Source organism: Teleopsis dalmanni, chromosome 2, assembly GCF_002237135.1.
Source record: "Teleopsis dalmanni isolate 2A chromosome 2, ASM223713v2, whole genome shotgun sequence".
Taxonomy (NCBI): Eukaryota; Metazoa; Arthropoda; class Insecta; order Diptera; family Diopsidae; genus Teleopsis; species Teleopsis dalmanni.
The window spans coordinates 135,192,817-135,201,934 of record NC_051847.1 but is presented as its reverse complement, the minus strand read 5'-3'; positions in this window follow the sequence as shown (position 1 = coordinate 135,201,934).

Genomic DNA, 9,118 nt, shown 5'->3' with positions numbered 1-9,118 from the left:
ACACTATTTTTTTTTTAATTTATTAAAAAAACAAAAAAAAATCATTCCTGTTTCATTATTAGAGTCAGTAACCGATATTGCATTATATTTTGGTAAATTCATCGAAGAATTAAAACTTTTTAAAATTATTAATAATATAATAATTTTTAATAATAATAAAAAATATATTCATTCTTTTACCAAAGAAAATTTACTTTATAAAGAAAATATATTATTATTTTTACCTCTTATAATAGTTTTATATAATTTAGTTTATATAATTTAGCTGCTAAATTACGATATAAAAATTTCTGCATTGTTTAGTGCACTTGTAGAATAATTAATAATTTATTCATATATTTGGTTATTTCACATAATAATTAAATACAACAATTAATTTTAGCTAACGTTTTAATTATAAAATTAAATTTTTTTTACCATTACTCAGTTGGCATATGCATAAAATATTTTTTGAGAAAATTTATTTTTTGTTTTTGTTATTAAAAAATATTAATATTTTTTAGCACTTTATTAAGTTTTTTTTTTTTGTAATTTACAATGTACACTAATAATATATTATTTTTAAATTATTTATTTACGACAATTAGAGATCAATGTATTTTCATAAAATTTGAATAATTTTTCATTTTTTTAAAAATTATATTTATGTATTTAATTTTTGGTAGTTTAATAAATTCGAATTTTTCAAATTTGAGATGTTCCGACGGTATTTCACATAAGTCACGGTATGATTAATCAGTAACTAGAATAGCCCCATATTATATATGAACTATTTTTCAGTATTGTATATTTGGCAAATTCGACCGATATCGCAAATTCACTGATGTTGCTCTAGGAGATGATGATGATAATGACGACAACGCCGATGACAACAATTTGTCAAAGCAGCAATTCAAGAATAACGCGCACACGAAATAACAAACAAACATACACAACTGCAGAAGTGAACTGTGTGAGCTTGCCTAAAGCCGAACACAACAAAACCTAAGTTGGACACCTCGAATGCAGAAATAGTGTTGTTTGAGAAAAAAAATCGAAAACAAAACTGGCAAACAACAAAAATTCTTATAGGAAGCAAAACAAAAGCACAAGTTCAATAAATGTTCGCACTCATTCGCATTCATTCCTACTTGCTCTTGTGGTTTCTAACAAGAACAACAACAGCAACAACAACAACAGACACAAATACATTAGTACAAATGAGCGTAAAGCCAAACAAGAAATATAGATATAGAATAACTAAAATTGCCGGTTGCACCACTGTTGCAATGCAATTTTCTCAAAGTTGCAAACGCATACACTTACAATTGAACAAGCACTAGCTCCAACGAGAAAGGCAAACAAATAAATGCTTAGTGACGAAAAAGCACACGAACCATAACGTCAACGACGAAGTCCCACTATGTCGGGAGCACTTCGTTGTGAACTAAACTCAGCCAATGTGTGAAACTGCAACTATGCAAGTGTGTTTGTTGTCAAAGTATTTGACTGCATTGTATGACATACGAGTGAATCGTTGGTATGTTAAGGCATATTTGCAGGTTTTTCAAAGCAGCTGATTGATGCTACATTAGTATATACCTTTATTAAAATTTGTGAATTTAATACAAAAAAAAACAAAAAATTTAAATACATATAAAGATAATACACAAAATATGTATAATTTTTAATTCGCCTGTTTATTAAATAATACATGTGTTTAATATTAATTTTATACTGACACCACATTTATCAATTTGAGTTGCATTATTTGTTGCATTCAAACATGTTGCATTGTTGAATGTTGGCTGGCAAAATTTATTTCAGAGGACTGAGAATCGCACATAATTTTTTTGTTTGAGCTACCAACTGAAAATGTTAGTACAGTGTTGATATTTATATCGATCACACACTAGGGCCGTGTGCCGATTTGAGTAAATTGAGGTAAAGTAAATTAAAATTTCCTAGAGTTTCTTTGCACTGCACTTATGTAAATATTTATTTATTTATTTATTTATTTGTTGCACTTACTTATTATTTTCGATTAAAAGTTTTCAAATTTATTTATTTATTCATTAAACATCTTATAAAATGTTCGCACTTAAGTAACACTTAATTTTCTAATTTTTATATAGTTTATCCTACTGAAAATTCTGGCAAATACGAACATTCGCTGCCATATCGACATAATTTACTATTTCACTCAATTTACTCGAACTCGCACATGGCCTAAGTGTATTCTTTTGACATAAATGCTCCAATAGAACAACTTCTGGTTGCTTAAGAATAACTTGGTATCACTGCATAAATCAGTAAACATATGACAAGTAAAAAAATTTGAAAAAAAATTGTGATTAATAAATACATGTAAATACAAAAACACCTGCAGATAATTTCATAGAAAAATTTTTTTTTGTACAATTGTATATAAAGTAAATAACACAAGAAAGTTATTTGTGAGCATTTTATATTGTATTTGAATTTATATAAAAGTACACATTTTTTTACGTTGTTTCATGATAACCGAGAAAAATAATAAAAAATAAGGAAGAATGGCGACGCATTGACCAAAGGTTTGAAATTTTTGATAACTCCAGCTTTTCAGAAGGCAATAGTTAATGCTGAAGAAATAGTATATAACACTGTTTTATGTTTCTTATAACTTAACTTACCTTGTCTTATAATTTTTTGCTTTTCATATTATGATTGTGTTTTGTATTTATTCATGTATTGCATTTTTTAATGAACACAGAAATTAAAAATTTTTTAATAAATAATTATCGAATTACTTCCTCACAACTGCTAATCTGTTACCTGTTCACAAATATTATTTAAAAAATTACTTTTTTAAAATATTTAAATTTACTCATTAACACTCGCAACATTTATAAATAATTAACAACCTCCTCTGTCATTTGGCTAAAATTTTTCATTTTCTTCCAAAAATCATTCACCCTAGAAAAGTTTTAAGATTTGGCATCATTATAATGTAATTGACTTAAGCAGTCAAAAAACTCGTTATGCAGTTTCAGGAAAGTTGGCTTATTTTTACGAATTTCGTTTTTGCTTTACATATTAATTTTTAAGCACACTTGTTCTATTACAGCATTCTTGTCAAAAGAATACACATAGTCTTAGGATATATTTGATTTACAAACAAATAAGAATTTCTATAATCACAGATTATATATATTAATCATCATTTAATAATACCATAAAAAATTTTCATTGGACTTTTTCATTAATAATGTGTTTTACTTATTGTATATTGAGATAAAGAAAATCCATTTGGCAACTTAAGTTAAAACTGGCATACGACTATACCGTTTTAATTAATTTTATTAATCTAAAAATTTCCTGACTCTTCTTCACAGTATGCAGTATTATGGAAGACAATGTAATCACTGAAATAACAGAGCTAAAAAAAATAGCATATGAAATTTTATTTATATGCATTTATACTGAATAATTGATTAATGTTAATAATACACAACTTTTAAAGTTAATTTTGAAAATATTTTATTGTTTCCGATATTTATACCATAGTCTATAATCATCTTCAGAGTATTTTATTTCCTCCGGCTTATTTGAGATATAAAAATTCTGAACAAAGAGTTTCTAAACTTCACGGCTACACCTAGTATTCAACAACATAATATACCTAATATATTTATGATAACATAGTATATAAAATAAAATATAAAATTAATAATAAATAATAATAGTAATAAGTAAAAATTATAATAAATAATAAATTTAATTAAAATACATTATTGTTGGTTAGTTACGCATGAACACCATAAATTTTTTGAATACATCTTACGAACAATTCTCATTGGCTGTATGATCACACACTTGAAAGAATAAAGAAACGTATTGAAATTCAAAAGCAGTTTGTGTGGAGCAAAAGTAAGAGAGAATTTCAAATTTTTGAGAAAATATTGCTCTTAATAAAGTGCAGATCACACAGGGGAATTGTTTGTATAAAAATATTTAGGTAGGAAATCTTACAAAAGCAAAGAGCGTTGTTTATATAATATAAAATAAAAATAATGCATTAAATACTTTAGCTTAAAAAATATCTTATCTCTTCGAAAACAGAAAAAGAATCAATGAGCTGTTCAACCCGTTATCAATTAATTTGATTCAAATATAAATAAAATCAAAAAAATTAACTTTTTTCAATAAACTCACTTGTAGAAGTGGTTTTCACTTTTTAGCGGTAAATTTTCTCCTTAACACTCAATAAACTCGTGAATTTGCAGAATTACTTATAAGAAAAAGTTTGCAAAAAACTAGTCCATGTCGAAATTTATATTTAAATATGTTTTTGAGATCACATTCTTTTATATGTATTTTTGACCGGCTATTTTGTTTTTAAATACACTTTATCACAATTGCATATTATTTATTCAATTTAATAATAATAATAATAATTTTTGCGTACGGTTTATAACGCGGGACCCGGCCCGGCTTATGCTAGTAACAAAAGACTTTGCAACAAACTGAACCGATAAATCACATGGCAGCACTGAATGTGCTCCACGCACAAGACGTCAACTAGTGGCTCATTACAAACCATAAAAAACAATCAAATAAAAATAGGAAATGCAACTCATTTCTTTGATGAAAATGAACGACCGTAAGGAGCGCTACGATATTATAATATTATAAGTATGTATAATTGATATTAACATATTAAGGATATACGTAGATGCCCATTACAGACGCTTGTTGTTCTATGTTCATAAATGCGGACCGTCCTCTATTATTAAAAAAATAAAAGGTTAGACGCATAATAATAATTAAAGTTAGAAGACATTACTTGTTATATGAAATAAAATCTTATAATATATACAATTATAAAATAATATGCGAGTACGTGTATGTAAGTGTAGTATATCTACATTAATACATATCATATATATTAATATAGCTTAATATAAATATCATATAAATCAGTTTGAATTTTGACTATATAACAAAGCGTAAAAAAAGCTAATTATGTTTAAAATCTACTGTTTAATTTCATAAGGCAAATTTCGGAATATATTCCGAGAGAATAATTTTTAAAATGAAATTATTGTTTTGCACTAATCAATCAGCCAAATGTATAGCCCAGATTTTGAAACTTTTTATTTGACATGTGCTCTTACCTTTTTTTGTAGATAGCAAGTAGCAGGAGTCATAGTGTGAGACTCAAACTCACTAAATCCGCTTCTTAGAAAGCGTGGTAATAGATTTTGTTTAATTAGGACATATTTTGTTGAGATTATAATACCGATTATTGATATAATTAGGCATCTATATACAAATAGACCATGTTTTTTTTTAAGAAAAAAATCTAACACTCCCATTGAAATGATGTCAATAAAAGATATCAGTTTTATGATAGGAGCTATGCTAGAAGATTGAATCTTCCGTTTAATCATTCCTGTCATAGTTGGGAACGGAATGATACAAGTGCTCGAATCGGCTTTGTTATTGCCCAGCATATACACGGCACCGATTTACTATTTAAGAAGCTTCTTGACGATTACAGGACTTCACTGTAAAGCGCATTTTAAACTTTGCCAAAGTTTCTTATACGGTAACACAATGGGCTAAAAGGCCTAAATGGATTCTTAAGAACGCCGTTATAACCTAACCTATATAATTAATTACTTAATTATACCATATATAATGATATGTAGGTGGGAAGAAATACCCTTAAACTGATTAAGTATACGGAAACCCATTTAAATGCGCTGGATTTTTTAAACTTATTCATAGTTCCCAAGAAAATATTTAATTTTTTAATTTGATCAATATTTTTCATATATCTTGTAATATGATACAAAATACTGTATTTTAAGGGCATTTTGAACTTTGAAACCCTTCTTGTACACGCCACTTACTTAGGCCTATGAGAATATGTTGCGGAAAAAAAATGTCTTTAAAATTTAAAGACATACTTTTGTTTAATTTATTTCCATCATTACTTATATTTATAGGTGTAATTGAATAATCATACATAGAACCTCTTTGAATATGCCAAAACTGCTTTCGACGTGCGTATAGGGCACAAAAGGTTGATAATAACCGAACTTAAAAAACATGTCTACATATGCCTAACCGCAAACTTACAAGTGTGTGCGGGGTATTAACCATGTTGTTTCGTGTTCCACGATACAAAACATTAAACAAATTAGGAGGTGAGCCGTCATTAAACTTAATTTATATTTTGTTCTCTTTCGTATTCTCACATTAAATTCGCATATCTTGCTATGTTTTCGAAGCGCACAGTTCTCGTCGGAATCTACTCTTCTTTTCAATAAAAAATCTTTCGAAAGTTGTATTTCTGCATCAGTTTCTTCCTGTGGATGCATTTGTGCGAATCTAAATTTAAATATGTAATTATATAGACTTATCGCCAGATAATCAGAGGCGTTAAACTTTTAAAGTAGGGCAAGTAGAACAATGCCAAAAAATATTTAAATTAATGGATATTTAAAATAAATAACCCATAACTATTATCACACACATTATTTTAACATTTTTGGTATAACCATAATCCAAGCAGAATTAATAATAGTAATTATAAAATTTATCAGATTTTATTGGATCGTCTTCATATCTCATACTCTGAAAGTTTGCCTGCGAAGTCTGTTGAAAGTGTGTTCTGTGCCTAAAGCATTCATTTTATTTCTTAATTTTTGGACAATATATAGCAATTGAAGGGTTACTCTTATAACTCTTTGGTTTCTCTGGTAAAATAACGTGTGTCTCAGTCTGATTAAAAGTGAAAGTGTTTTAGATCATGTTCATCCAGACATCCGCAACAAATAAGTCGCTGTTTGTAACTTTGCTGCGTGTGCCATTGATGGTGACATTCTGATCATCTTTATTTTTGAAAAATTATGATCCAATCAAGTAACTAGTTTATTAAATAGCACCAAAGAGTATATTTGTCAGAATGCAACGGTAGCTGATTGATCGCATTTGTAACATTTTTTTTTACAAAACTATTAAGACAAAACTGAACCCTGTAGTCTATAGGATTTACAAAGAAACCTATGATCGTAATAATTAGCAATTGATATAAGTTGATAAACTGCTAATGGAAAACTCCGCAGTTGCTATGAGCCAGCACCAATAATTTATCTATAAGCTAGCAGCTGTTGAGCTTATTAGTTGCTAAATACAGCATTTGAGACTCCAAAACTTGCCATTGGTAACTGAATATTACTGATTTCGTTCTATTATTTCCTATTCTATAGAAAACATACAGCATATGTAACAACAGTAATTTTATTAAAAGATGGGTCGGCTTAAAAGATTGACTCCTAAAGAACTCATACCTATATGGATGACACTTCCATAAAACACACATAATACACATATAATAAAAATTATAAATTTATATCAGAAATGAATTTTTTGGAATTTAAATCATTTTTAGGGATTGATACAGCATATCAAATATTAGTTTTTCTAAAACAACTTTATTATCGCTTAAACATATCGAAATAAATTTTGTAGTGAATATTACTGACCTTTATTACACCAGTAAGTACTACCAAACGGTCCAATACTTAGCAATAAATTACACATATTTTGTGTAATATATTGGTTTATATGTCAGAACAACATATTTGTACCTACTTTCAGAAGCACTACTACAGGTATTTTAGTGGGTTTGAGAGAGCAAAATAAATGCATTTACTGATAAAAAAATGAAATAAAAAATGAAAAATAAAATAAAAAAAATAAAATTTTTAATTAAATAAAATTACTTAAGGTAACCCAAACTTGATCAAATTATGTGTTAGCACAGATACAAGTATATCTTAATCCATTTATAACTGTCCTATCGAACACTGACTACATGAGCCAAGAAGATCAGAAGACCAGACAACATGCGAGATACATGAGAAAGCCATGGGCACTGATTTTTACAAAAAAAAAAAAGAAAAAAATAACTGAAGTAAAATGGACCGCAAAGGATTTAAAATGATGAAAGCTGGATATGTATAAAGGAAGGAAGAAGCAGTTAGGCCTGTTATTTATGATATTAATCGCTCTCTGTCATTGATTGCACATTTCAGAGTTAATACCTACGGTCAATGACTTATTTATTTATTTCCATACTTTTCGTTTTCACTTCTTAAGAAAAAAAAGGAATGAACAAAAATTTGATATTAATTAATTCATAAAATCGCAGTGAAGGTTTAATTAGATCACTACATGTTGCCGAAAAACCTGAAAATTTAGTTTTTGAATTATATAGTTTTATTGTAAGTGTTAAATTAATAAAATTTAATTTATTCAAAAAATGTATAAAATTAAATTAAACTGCATGTACTAACATTATTAAAAACGATGTGGGGCAATTATTGTAAATGAGGCTCTTAACTTTACTCCGATCTCAAATAACTTATAAAAATGTTTTTAAAATTTCACTAATAATTAATAAAATAAAATTTTAACTATATTTGAAACATGGGTACAACAGAAAGTTAGACAATTTAAAACCTTACACATGTTAATATTCTATATATTTATCATATGCGTCCTTTATGCTTTTTGCTAAGTTTGAAACCTCTGTAAAACCATATCAGCTGAAGTGTCCACAAATAATTTAATAATTTAGAACATAATAATCATTTTGTAGAGGTTATCTGACGGAGTTTTTAATAAGTCTTTAATTAAATTTTCATTAATATTTTTGATTTTAATGAACTGTTCTGAGTACAGATCAAGCATTGTGTCTACTTTTGACGTAAAGTCTATACATATTAGGCAATCACTTTTAAAAAAAAGATTTTCTTAACGCCGTAGGCTATAAAGTATATCTTTACTGGTAAATTACTTTAGTATGTTGCATCAGTTGAATGAATATCATTTGATGTATTATCATCATGACATACGTTTTAAGTTTCCAGACACGGTGAATCATCTGATTCGTATTTGCTGTTGTTACGAAAGTTTGAATGCATGATAACCTTCATTGATATCAGTCTGGCTAAGATGTATTTTATTTCATTAATAGATGAGAGAGTGTTAAGACCTGACATGGATCTTATTTTAAAAACTGTATTTTTTAAAGGGTCTTGGTTTAGTTTTTCACGTAAAAAGTATGAAATTATTGAATGTTTTT